The sequence below is a fragment of the Phyllostomus hastatus genome, unplaced genomic scaffold, assembly GCF_019186645.2.
Source record: "Phyllostomus hastatus isolate PE091 unplaced genomic scaffold, TTU_PhHast_1.1 phas_scaffold_93, whole genome shotgun sequence".
Lineage (NCBI taxonomy): Eukaryota > Metazoa > Chordata > Mammalia > Chiroptera > Phyllostomidae > Phyllostomus > Phyllostomus hastatus.
Window position 1 is genome coordinate 20,698,854 of NW_025334042.1, and position 14,012 is coordinate 20,712,865.

The window sequence follows — 14,012 nt, forward strand, 5'->3', positions numbered from 1 at the left end:
AGACCAGTTAATAGCAGAGCAAGGTCAAGAACTACTGATGCTTTCCACTCCATAGAGTAGCTTCCTGGAAATATAATTCCATTCAGCCACCTCTTGCATAAAATTGAACTGGTTTCAGTGAAATAGTAAAAACGTGAATTTTGTTTAGAATTGACATGAACTCCCCAAAGCAAAAACCCAGGGTTTCTCCTCTGTTACCCTTTCCTATCACATGACAGTTTCATATAATTTCCACTTGGGAAAGCTTGTCAGTGATACCCATTCATTAGTTTACTTAACAAACATCCATGACGTTCTGAAAATAATTATTACTGCTTTTTATCTCTGGAAGTACATTATCTGACATAGATATAAACTCAATCCAAGTTACTCTTATTCCCTGTGGAACATCCCTTGAGGCCTTTTATTTTGCAGTTAATTAAAAAGAGAAGAGCCCTGGCTGGTGTGGCTCAGTGGATTGAGCACCAGCCTACAAACCCAAGTGTTGCTGGTTTGATTCCTGGTCAAGGCACGTGCCTGGGTTTCAAGCCAGATCTCCAGTTAAGGGCATGTGAGTGGCAACCAAGTGATGATTCTCTCCCTGTCTTTCTCCTTCCCTTGCCCTTTCTCTAAAAATAAATAAATAAATTGTGGAAGGAAGGAAGGAAGGAAGGAAGGAAGGAAGGAAGGAAGGAAGGAAGGAAGGAAGGAAAGAAGAAAAGAGCCCTGACTGGTGTAGCTCAATTGGTTGGGTGTTGTCCTGCGAAGGTCACCATTCAATTGCCTGTCAGGGCACATGCCTACATTGCAGGTTCTGTCCCCAGTCAGTGCATGTGCAAGAGGCAACCAATAGATGTTTCTCTTTCACATTAATGTTTATATCCCTCTCTTTCTCCCTCCCTTTCCCTCTCTCTAAAAATAATTACATAAAATTTAAAAGAAAAGAGACCCATTCAGACATTTGAGCTGGGGGAAAAACAATAAACATGGAATTTTAAGATATTTCAAGAATTTATCTTTTTTTTTTTACCTCTACTGTCAAACTGAAAGGGCCAGCCTGTTCTTCAAAAAACGCAGAGTTTCTCTGGTCCTTTCTTATAAAATAAAGAAAGAATATTTGCCAGATCTACTAAGAACATCCAGGGCTAGGAGATGATTAGCCAGTGAACATCAGAGGGGAAAAAAATCAGCCTTAAGGCAGAAATAGACATGATCAGCTTGGCTGGGGTAGACAAAATGAAGAAGGTTCCATCACGATTTGATTGTAAACTATTGATCAGTTTGGGTCTCTCTAGAACTTCTCATCCCTGTCCCCTAAAAATTGTTGTCTCCTAAAAATACCTAAGCCTCCACCCCTTACAACATAACAGGTGCACCAAGACAAAGAAATATGGCCCAAATGAAAAAACAAATCAAAACTCTAGGAGATAGCCAACCTATCAGATGCAGAGTTAAAACAATAGTAATCAGAATGCTCACAGAAATGATTGAGTACAGATGCAAAATAAAAGAAAAAGTGAAGGCTATACAGAGTAAAATAAAGAAAAATATACAGAGAACCAACAGTGATGGGAAGGAAACTGGGACTGAAATCAACAATTTGGAACAGAAAGAAAAAATAAATATTCAACCATAACAGAATGAAGAAACAAGAATTCAAAAAAAATTGAGAAGCTTAGGAACCTATAGGACAACTTTAAAAGTTCCAACATCCAAATCATACGGGTGCCAGAAGGAGAAGAGGAAGACCAAGAAATTGAAAATTTATTTGAAAAAATAATGAAGAACTTCCCCAATCTGGCAAAGGAAATAGACTTCCAGGAAGTCCAGGAAGCTCAGAGAGTCCCAAAGAACTTGGACCCAAGGAAACACACACCAAGTCACATAGTAATTACATTACCCAAGATTAAAGAGAAGGAGAATCTTAAAAGCAGCAAGAGAAAAGGAGAGAGTTACCTACAAAAGAGTTCCCATAAAACTAACAGCTGATTTCTCAAAAGAAATCTTGCAGGCAATAAGGGGCTGGAAAGAAGTATCTGAAGTCATGAAAGGCAAGGACCTACATCCAAGATTGCTCTATCCAGCAAAGCTTTCATTTAGAATGGATGGGTGGATAAAGTGCTTCCCAGACATGGTAAAGCTAAAGGAGTTCATCATCACCAAGCCTGTATTACATGAAATGTTAAAGGGACTTATCTAAGAAAAAGAAGATCAAAACTATGAACAGTAAAATGGCAACAAACTCATAGCTATCAACAACTGGACCTAAAAAATGAAAACAAACTAAGCGAACAACTAGAATAGGAACAGAATCACAGAACTGAGAGGAACAGAGATCACATGGAGGTCTATCAGTGGGGAGGGGGAAGAGAGAGAATGGGGGAAAGGTACAGGGAATAAGAAACACAATTGGTAGCTACAAAATAGACAGGGGAAGGTTAAGAATAGTATAGGAAATGGAGAAGCCGAACTACTTATATGTACCACCCATGGACATGAACTTAAGTGGAGGAATGCTGGAGGGATGTGAGATGGACGGTGGAGGGGTATAATGGGGAGAAAAAGTGGGACAACTGTAATAGCATAATCAATAAAATATATTTTTAAAAGAATATTTTAAATTAAACTACAAAGCTATAGTAATCAAAATAGTATATAGTACTAGCGTAAAAACAGACCTGGACCAGAGCAACAGAACCTAGAGCCCAGAAATAAACCCATGTATATTTGGTCAACTAAAATTTAACAAAGGAGCTAAGGATACTCAATGGGAAAAAATAGTGTCTTCAATAAATTTGATTCAGACAATCGGATATTCACATGGAAAAGAATGAAATTGGACACTTATCTTACACCACACACAAAAATTAGCTCAAAATGTGTTAAAGACTTAAATGTAAGGCCTGAACCATAAAACTCCTAGAAGAAAGCAGAGGAAACAAGCTCCTTGACATGGGTCTTGGCAATGATTTGGGGGGTATCACACCAAAAGCACATGGTACAAAAGCAAAAATAGACAAATGGGACTACGTCAAATTTAAAAACTCTGCATAGCAAAAGAAACTGTTGACAAAAAGAAAAAACAACCTACGGGAGAAAAGTTTGCCCCCAAATTACAAATAGAACCTATGGGAATGGGAGAAAATATTTGCAAACCATATATCTGGTAAAGGTTAATATCCAAAATATATAAGGCACTCATACAACTCAATAGCAAAAACACAGATATAGTGGTACCTTGGTACTCGTCATTGATTCCTTCCAGAACTCATGACAAGTGCCAAAACTGAGGAATGCTGAAGGGTGGAGCTTTTCTTTTGCAGGGAGGTACCGTGACTCACACAAGTTCTAGCAAGTGCGACGGGTCCTGAGCAAGTGCTGGGGGCTGAGACACTTTTTCTTGTCCAAATTCTGTGAGTACAGGGTTTGACAATTCTGAAGCTGACAAGTACCGAGGTATGATTATAATCCAATTTAAAAATGGACAAAGGACATGAATAGATATTTTTCCCAAGGAAGACATACAAATAAATAACCAAAAGGTACATGAAAAGATGTCTAACATCACTAATCATCAGGGAAATGCAAAGGAAAACGACAATGAGGTATTACTTCTCACCTGTTAGAACAGCTATTATCAAAAAGACAAGAGATAGTGTTCATGAGGATGGGGAGAAAAAGGAACTCTCGTGCACTGTTGGTGGGAATGGGTAAATTGGTGCAGCCAATATGGAAGATAGTATGGAAATTCCTCCAAAAATTAAAAATAGAACAACAATATGATCCAGCAATCCCATTTCTGGAAATTTATGTAAAGGAAATGAAATCACTATCTTGAAGAAATACCTGCATTTCCATGTTTATGGCAGCATTATTTACAATAGTCAAGACAGAGAAACAACGTAAGTGTCCATGGACAGATGAATGTACAAAGATTGTGTGTGTGTGCACACACACTCAGAGGAATATTATTTAGCCATAAAACAGAAAAGAAAACCCTACCATTTGCAACAATATGGCTAGAACTTGAGGGCATTACGCTAGGTGAAATAAGTCAGAGAAAGATAACATAGTGTATTGTAGCACTGATAAGTGGAGTCTAAAAAAACAGAATACGCAGAAACAGCATAGAATGGTTGCTGCCGAGGGCTGAGGTGTGGGGGGAATCCAGAGGGGTTGGCCGAAGGTGCAGACTTCCAGATAAACATGAGGTCAGTAAGACCTGAGCATCTACCGCACAGTGTGTGACTACAGTTAACAATACTGTAATACACACTTGAATGTTACGTAAGGTGATGGCTGTGTTAACTAACTTTATTGTGGCAATCACTTTGCAAATATACACTTATCAAATCATCAGGCTGCACACCTTAACTTACACAATGTTACCTGTCAATTATATCTCAATCAATCTGGGGAAAATACATTCAAAACAAAATCTCTGGGGAAAAAGGTAAACCATCAGCTTACCAAATCACGGTGTGGGGAAAGGGCAGGCAAGAGGAAAAAAGTATAAATGCAAAAAGATGAGAAATAAGGATAAATAACATCATTAATGTAAAGAAAATCTGCTCGGTTCTGTGTAAGTAACTGAAAAACTCAAGTAAATGTCAAATGCTCTGTGAAAAGAAAAATTGTTAGAAAAGGCAGAAAATCCAAATCATAGATAGGGGAGGAGGGACAAGACAGTTTCAAAGAAATAATATCCACTAAAAAGATGAATAAATTCAAGCCCAGATGTATTTACGGGTGACTCTAATCCGAACAATGAAAACCAGCATCATTCTTAGCAGGAAAGCACTGCAAGTATTCTCGATAAAGCCAAAAAGGAGTGGAGAATGCCCGCACCCACCCTGGCTCCACCTGCACTGGAGACCGCAGCCACAGCAGGAGGGTTGCTTCGCTGTGGTCGCCCAACGTGAGCGTCACTCCTTGGGGCATCTCCGCCTCTGCAGCGCTTGGGCCTGCTGCTTCTTGAAGACCTGCTTGATGAATACATGTGGTTTGCTTCCAGTTGAGCGGAATTTGCCTTTAGCACCAGTTCCTCATACCACACTCCTGCCACCTCCCAGCACGAGCCCTATTTTAACAGTGCAGCCATCATCAACAGGGGGTTCTAAGAACCAGGCCTTAATGACTTCAAAAGGAAGTATTTGGTGCTTTCCTTCTATCATTTGAATTTCGCCTTTGTGTGTCCTGCAGATACTATTGCTTTTAATAAGAAAACCTATGAATGTCGTGATGGGAGCTCTCTCGTCTGGATAAACACGCGAAGGAAGAACGGCGGCTGGGACCACAGGAACATCGCATTCTTGTCAGATTTGACTGAAGAGGTTCCCTGAGACTACGGTGTGCTGCTGGAAGGTCCTGTTCTTGTATTAAGGGTCTCTTCATAACTGACCCCCATGGACCCATCAAGCATTTGAGTGTCAGTGATCTCCCTGTTGGCCCAAGCGTGGAAGAGACGCTCCAGTGGGTGAAGACATTCCAGTCTATGGAAGTCCGTGGAGAAGGCTGCCGGGCGCCCTGGACACCAGCCTCCCCCACCATCGAGCCACATCTGACTGCTTCAGTAAGTCATCCCTTGTGCACCGACAGATCTCAAAAGAACCACAGTTGGAACTCACTTTCAGCATCTCAAACGTGGCTGTGTACAGAAGGCAGAAGCACTACCCCGTGGTACAAAAGAAGTCCTCAGTAAACCTAATGGCACCCCCTGTGTCCGGTGGGAAAAACTCAGGTTTATTAAAGCTGTTAATATTCCTTTTACTCTTCTGTGAATTTCAGGATATCACCCTAAAATTACCAAAAGGTTTATTTTTTAATGGGCGAGCAAAAATATCCAAGAAAACTATGAAAAAAAAAAAGCTGGGAGGTTAATTAGATCCCTTCCTCCCTTCTCGCCTGCTCTGGAGTGAGAATTACACTGACAGCCCCTTCCTTGAAGATCCGGGGAAAGGGGCCAGCAAAGTGGCTCCCCTGACGGGAACCCAGCTGCACCCCCCCACCCCCCCCCCACCCCCGCACCCAGCATCCAGCTCCCTGCAGCCCCGCCTTCCTGCAGCCACAATCCTGGGCAGCACCTCAGAGCACTGGCCATCAGTTCTTGCTGTCTCAAAGCTCTGCCACACATCTGAGAGACGCTGTTTGGGGCTGAATTGTGTCCCCCACCTCCCACCCCGCCAAAAAAAAATGTTGAAGTCCTAACCCCACTACCTCAGGATGTGACTTTATTTGGAAATAGGGTCATTGCAAGTGTAATTAATTAAGATGAGGTCACACTGAAGTAGAGTGGGTCCCTAATCCAATATGACTGACATCCTTACAAAGCGATGGCCATGTGGAAACACAGGCGAAAACCACGTGGAGATGGAACACCGAGCGGTACATCTGCAGTCCAAAGAACAGCAGATACTCCCAGAAAGAGGCAAGGAAGGGTTCCTCTGCGGGTTTTAGATGGAGTGTGGCCCTGCAGATTTCTCCAGAACCGTGAGACACCTTAATATCTGTTGTAAGCCACCCCATTAGTGATACTTTGCCACCGCAATCCTAGGAGACAATTGCAGATGTCTATAGTCAGAATCCGTGCAGAATCTATGCATTCCACACCACTAGGGCAGCAACTGAGCACCCGGCAGAAGTGGCCAAGAGTTTTAAGCAGGAAATTCTGACCAGTCCAGCTAGGAGTGGGAGGATCCCACGCTTGAGAGACACAGCCTGGGGGCAAAACATTGCTTTTACATGCCTCCTAACTTTGCCTGGCTTCCACCCTGAGGACTTCCTGGCCTGGCTGGCTCCTTCTCATTAACTGCAGCCCCCTGCTGCAAGGAGCCTACCCAGTCAGGACCAAGCTGGCTCTGTTGTTACATAACACAGGCAACCCCAGGGATCCTGGGGAGGGAGTGGAGCCTCGGAGGGCCCCAGGCTGGACTTCTGGATCTGCTATCGCTGCATGTGGGGCCCAAAGCACTGAATTCTGGGGACAAAGTGAGGTGTGTTACTCGAAGTCCAAATTGTGGGGGCCGCCCAGGTCACACACAAGTATGCGCCCCTCACTTATACTTGTGTCTCTCTCACTTACTCACCTGGCAAATTTTACTCATTCTTCCCAAACCAGGTCATGTCACCTCTTCCTCCAACCTGTAAGTTAATCGCTCCCTCCTCCGTGTCACCCCTGGGCCTCCTACATTCGTTTCTCCATTACAGCTCTTACCACATTCTGGAGGAACGGTTCCATAGACTGGGAGCTCCTTCCAGATGGAGACCATGTCTTTCATCCCCACCCACTCCCTGGCACCTAGCGCTGCGCCCCACAGTGCTTTCACAGACATGAACCTTTCCAACTGTGGGTAGAATGTTAGAATGTTCTTGCATACACCAGCACAAAATCTCTCTCCTGGGATAATTTTATCTGTAGCTGGTGATCTCCATTATTCAACAAAGAGTTCCTGGAAAGAGAAATGCTAGTTATTTGCACTCCTCTGGTCCTAACCCCGTTTACACAGAAGTCGCCCTCCGTAAATGCAACTTCGGCTGCTGCCACCACCACCACACTTCCTGCTTTTCAGGACACATCTGATAACCTCATTACATCTCTCTGGGGCTTTCTATCCTGTGAATCTCCAGGCCGTCCAATTTGTTTAGTGCCACATGATCTGCCGCACCCAGACCACATTTTATGCTCGTAACTTAATTTATTATGGACATTGTGATGTGCCTGTTTTTCAGAAAAACAGGCCACCTCTTACATTAGTTATTTGGCCACCAGCCCTCTCCTAGTTGACAAGGGCAGGAACTTTTTATATCTCTGTTTTAGTAGTGGATAACATTTCTTCCTGGAATAAGAATCAGAAACCTTAATAATGTTCACAGCCTTTGACCCAGCAAGTCCCACTTCTAGGAGTTTGCTCTAGGAAAATGGGGCTTTACAGCAGCACTATTTATATGTAAGAGAGGAGGCTTCACTGGGGAATTCGGTGTAATCTCTTTGAGGCAAACACAAGGGACATGGCTGGCTGCAGAACCCCAACAGGCCTAAGTCTAAGGTTGTCATGAAATGGAGCAGTGGCGATCGCCCGGGCTCAGCCAGCACTAACAGGAGTCGAGGCACGGCGTGCCCTGGGGGGTTTGGAGGTAGACCAGACACTTCCCAATAGTCCAGCCTTCCCAATCCCCACTGTGAGAAGGCACCACCTCCCCACTCTGAGTCACCACTCAACTCTCTTTCTCTGCTGTTGAGAGAGTCAAAAGCATCATTTCCTGGTTTCCCTCGTGTGTTTCTCTCTGCTTCTTCCCTGCCGAGCTCGTACTCCTCCCCACTGGCTGCCAACACCACCACACTCTGGGGGCTGCTGCTTTGTGTGTGGATGCAAGGGGCCATGGGGAGCAGCAACCACCCATGGACGGACCCTCGTTTCATTTCCATTCTGTGCACGGCTTTCAGTTGCTTTGGGAGTAAACCAAAACGAAAGAACTTTGAGCAGGATCCAGGTGGTCATTCTTGCCTACCTTCAAACCCACACCAAGCTTTATGAATTAGCCAAGCTCACCAATGAGCTGGGAGGCTCCTGCCCCAGCTCGGAAAACAAGTAAAGCTTTCCGGTGGAGTTCCAGGCACATGCTGGGAAAGCCAGTGGGCACACACTGGCCCCACTGATGCTCCTTTTCAGGCCCAAGTGTTCCCAGCACCTATTACAGAGTTTACTGGCTCTTCTCATCAGCAGAGAGGAGTGGCCCTGGGTCCCTGTGTTGCTGTTGCTGTTGAACTAGGAACATTGTATTCTGAGTGGTTTACATATATTATCTCACCTAAATTTCACAACAGACTCATCAATATCCTTTTCTTCAAAAGAGAAAACTGAGGTTAAACTTGCTGACAATTATGGAACTTCTAGCTAACTAAGGGACTTCGTGCCTTTACTCTGCGAGTCTCTCCTTTGCTTGGGAGCTCTATCAGGGCCCCCCAGCCCCGTACACTGAGATGTGCTCCTCCCATGGAGTCTGGCCATGGGACAGCCCTGTGAAGAACGAGTGAATGTTCCCTGTGCTCCGCTCTCCAGTTCCAAAGGCAAAATGCACACGAGTCTCAGCACCTCAGGACCTCACTCCTCTGCAAGGTCTCAGAGAAGCTGCTCACATAGGCAGCAGCTACGTTCCCTCTCAGACACTGATTCCTCAGCTCTCTGAGTTACAAGGTTAGATTCATAGCGGCAACGCGGTTCTCTGGCTCCCTAGGGAGGACTGTTTCCGTTGTCTGTTCCAGGATCTGTAGAAGATTCTAGTTTTGGTAGACTCATAGCAAAGTCTTAATGCCCTTGGAGGAAGTCTGGGTCCCTTTGGGCTAGTACCCTTATTTCCCCTTTGATCCCTCCCTTGACTCCACAACAGCCTGCTGAGTTATCTCACATAACAGACATCAGGGTGGGGTGCACCCCAAGAGCAGCCTGAGCTCCAGCTCGAAAGTGTCGACAGGAGTCCAGGTTCTACCACCCCTCTGCTTCACCCTGACACTGTGTGGGCTCTGTCCTCAAGGAGGCTGGCTTCCTGGGGGACTGTCTTCGTCTTGTGTCTGGCTTTGGGTTTTTTTTGCCCCCAAAGGCATGAAAGCTTTCCCAGAGGCCTCCAACAGACATCCTTCTTTGCCCATTAATGGCAAGAACAACCACCATGTTGAGCTTGGACTAATGGCCAAGGGGCCAGTAAATGCCAGGAGGTCAAATACCCTGACCACTGTCACCTTCAAATTTAGCACCGATGGCTTCACCAGGTTACTGAATGCCGGCACAGGACAATACATGGCAGAGCCCACCAGGGTCCTGAAAGTCCATCTCCAGCTTTCTGCAGTAGGGCTGCTTCTTCTGCTCTTGAGGCACGCTCGTTTTGTGCCTGTTCAGTCCCTTGGTGGCCGGGCAAGCCTGCAATAGTTTCCATAAATCTCCTATAACAGCTGAACCCCCGGGGTATTTTTTCTTGATAATTAACAAGCAGAGCCAATGTCTCTTTAGAGTCTGAGCTCATCCTTTGTTGCGACGACATCTGCCTGTCACACCTGACCATGGTCTGGCGGGACGGGCGGGTGTTAAAGCACCTGTTGGTCTGTCCTCTCCCGGTAGCACACGATTTGAAGGAGCGCTTTCACGCTCCTTCTAAGGTCCTGCTGGAAAAAAGTGCCATGTAGACAAACTAGATTCTCCACATCCCCGGTCACCTTGTTCATGGAATGGTTATAGAGACCAAATGTTCTGGGCCATCCCTTCAAATTCATAAAATTCCACGGACAAGTAAAAATGTGATTTTCTACCTCACTAACCGTAGGTTTTTCTTAATACCACTCCTCACCAAGTCCCACCGACTCGCCCCCGCAGCGGGCCCCAGCCCTAGGAAAACCTGCAGGCATCTGCACTGTGGCTGGCTGTCAGCCTCTCCCATGGTGGTGGGGGTGAGGGTCACAGGGCCTCACTGATAATCAGTAGCTTTTCAAAGAGTTTCTGTAAATCCCCTATTTCAAACAATAAAACCTGTTTTAATCTGTTCTTAACAAACATTACCCACATTCCATTCATTAAGAAAGATAAAGTTATTTTTGTTTAGGACTTCCTTTTCAGTCCCTCCTCCTAACCTCTGGGTTAGAAATCCCTGAGATCAAAACCCTCTGGGTTAATCCACAGCTCCAGCTGGAACAAATCCAAAGGAGTAGAGAGGGGCAGAAGCCTCTGCCCACTCTCGAGGAAAGGACTGGAGGGAAGGAATGCTCTGTACCTACATGCTGCCTTTGGAGAGTGTGTCAGCATTTTCTAAAGGCTGGATTTCAAGTTAGACAGCAGGTAACCGGAAGAGCCAGAATTCAACTTAGTTCTCACTCCACAACTGTCTTCATTTTGCCCAGTCCGTATGCTGTTGATGTGCATGTCTACCCAGAAAACCCAAGAGAATCCACTGGAAAGCTATTAGAGCCACAAAGAGAGCTAAGTTGACTGCTTTTAAAATAACTGTGACCATTTCAGACAATATCATTGAAAAAGTTACTATTCAAGGTTCTTACTGAAGTCAGCACGATGCCTCTGGGCGGCAGCATGGCTGCCTCTGCAGAGGAAAACCAGATGACCGGGGATGGGAGTAGAAGGAAGACTTACCATCCCCTAGACTTTCGAACTTTAATTTTTGCACTATATGCACACGTAACCTATTGGAAATAAATAAATAAGATTCTGTGGAAATTAATAAGTTGTAAGGCAGAAATTTCAGGACATCACGAGGACATTAGGCATCCAGCCATCAGCACAGCTGTTGAGTTCTCCTATCGCCTCTCTTTTACTTGCTTTTATATATTTTTTTTATTTTTTCAATTACGGTTTACATTCAGTATTATTTTGTATTGGTTTCAGGTGTATGGCATAGTGGTTTGGACAGTCATATACTTCACAAAGTGTTCCCCTGATACTTCCAGCCCCCACCTGGCTCCGTGCAAAGTTATCACGATATCACGACTCTGCTTCCTGGTCTGCACTTCCGTCCCCACGGCTACTCTGTAACCACCAGTCTGTACCTCTCAGTCCCTCCGCCTTTCTCAGCAGCCTGCCCACCCCCTCTTCTCTGGCAACCCTCGGTTTGTTCTCTGTATCTGTGAGTCTGTTCCTGTTTTGTTTGTTAGTTTGTATTTATCCCCCTCTATGTTCTCGCCTTTTTTGTCAAATATTAATCGACTGTGTAGGCAGGTGCCTCTCCAAAACAATGTTAAACAATACTCAGATGCTATCAGACAGATTTCAACCCTTCTAAATGGAATTCATTGTTTTTTTTTTCAAATGTCTAAGAAGGTTGATATTTCCTTTCCTATTTTCTAGGGATAAATAAGAGATTATGTTACTAGGCAGGGGCCTGGCCCTGAGCTGGTCTGCCTAGGGCCAGCTGTAGTGTGTGGGTTCTTGCCCTCATGTAGGAAAGCTTTCACAACACGAGTCCGGGTGACTATGAGGATGCATTTATTAGAGCTGGGGCAGTGAAACAAGGAAGGGCTTAGCATAAAAGAAGCAACTTGAGAGCCTAGGTGGGGCTGCCTTAGCTCACAGGGAAGTCAGAGGAAAGGGGCCTTTGGGACAGGTTCAGGGGGTGAAGCTGGGACAAGCTGCCCGCTGCCTTAGAATTTAGGACGTGCCTGTGGGGAAAGAAGTGCGGGGGGGGGGGCGGGGGGGTGGGGGGAGAAGGGAATGGTGCAGGCCACTCCCCAGAGGGAAAACACACACTGGGTCCTTTATCTTGAGGCTTTTTTCTCTTTCTCCAAGGCAGGAATCTTAGGGGAGGTCTCAGGAGAGGGTTTCGGTAAAATATTCATCAGTTCTCCAGGCACACCCTGTCAGGGTCAGGGTCTCCTCTGATTGGTCAGTGAGAGGGGCCCTTTAGTTATTTCAGTTGGTTCGGGTGCGGCCCACCTGGTTTTGCTACTTTTCTGGGCCTGGAGCTGAAATACAACTGAGACCTAGATGTTATCTCCAGGGAGGAAAGGCCAGGGAAAAAGGTTACCCTGGGGGTATGGTTCTTGTTTTCCCAGTTCCCCCCCCACCCCCGCCCAGACACTGGGGTCCTTCCACCCTAGTGAACATCTGCTCCTGACTGTAAATTGCTCAGCCGTTGCGCTCAGCTATCTGCCTCAGTTTCCCTGTCCCACTTATCAAGGAATTTTCCAGGCTTCTTACGATCCTGTCTCAGTTTTGCTGTTAGTTAGGTAGTAAGTAGTTTGTTCTGGAAGATACTTTATTACTCCTTTTATTACTTCCCTTTGAGCAAAATAATTGTTAGGTCGAGATCCAGTTACCTCTGTTTCAGAAGGTTCAATGTGCATACCCCTTTTACTGTTTTAAGAGACCTATTAAGCAATAAGATATCATAATTTGTGGCAGAAAGAGTTCTCAAAACAAAACCTTGCAACATTTATGTTTCCACTCTTCAAAATTATTAAAGTTCTTTTCTGCAAAAGGTACACACAGATCCCGGACAACTTGAGTGCTTTTAAGGAGAAGATCTTGTATTATTTAAACAGAAGAATCCATAGTCACAAGAATCCCACACATTTCCCCAGAGAGGAAAAATTATTCATTGTATGATATACGGAGAGACTTCAGTTATATTTTTTTAAATGGACCAAGAGTCTTCTGGAAGAGATAATATTTCAATGGCAACCAAATATAAAATACTGAGACATGATTTCAACAAGAACGGCAGGTCTGGGAGGGAGAGCACCAGGAAACTTCTCCAAAGAGGAGAAGAGAAAACTTCAGTAAACTGAGGGACTTGCAGAAAGCAGTGACAAAGAGTTTAGACCCTGGGGTCACAGGGACCTCTCGTGCTCATACTTCTCACTTGTGAAAAATAGGGACACTTGTCCTGTCCAGTGTGGCTCAGCCGGTTAGAACGTCGTTTCATAAACCAGAAAGATCATGGGTTGACTCCTGGTCAGGGCACGTACCTGGGTTGTGGGTTCAGTCCCTGGTTGGGGCACGAGTGAGAGGCAACAGACCGGTGTTTCTCACGTTGATGCTTCTCTCCTTCACTCTCTCCCTCCCTTCCCTTCTCTCTAAATCAATAAGCATGTCTTCGGTGAAGATAAAAAAAGAGCAAAAGAGAAGGAAAAACAGAGAAACTCATAGTGCCCCCCTTCTAGTGCTTCCCAGACAAGGGACGTTGTTCCCTGTGGGCCGTCTGTGTTGCACCGGGTTTCATGAAGGACAAAGACGCCAGCATTCTTCTCTGCAGCTCGCCACAAGCTGTATTTTCAAGGGGAATCTCTGCTAAGAGTCCTCACCCAGTGTCCACAGTTCCATGTCATGCATAGTCACCGACTTAGTCATGGTTCTCTAGAGAAACAAAACGAAGTACACGCAGACAGAATTTTTAAGAATTGACTCACATGACTTTGGGCACTGGCACGTCTGAAATTTGTGGGGCAGGCCAGCAGGCTGGAAACTCCACAGTGTCTAGGTTGCAGTCTTGAGGCAAAATGGATTCTCTCTCCTCCCCCTGCCCCACATCCCCCCTAA

General features: G+C 45.2%; 1 pseudogene; it reads left to right on the plus strand.

Moving 5' to 3' along the window:
• The first annotated feature begins 4,817 nt into the window (after positions 1-4,817).
• Positions 4,818-9,250, plus strand: LOC123812609 (annotated as a pseudogene).
• The last annotated feature ends 4,762 nt before the right edge of the window (positions 9,251-14,012 follow it).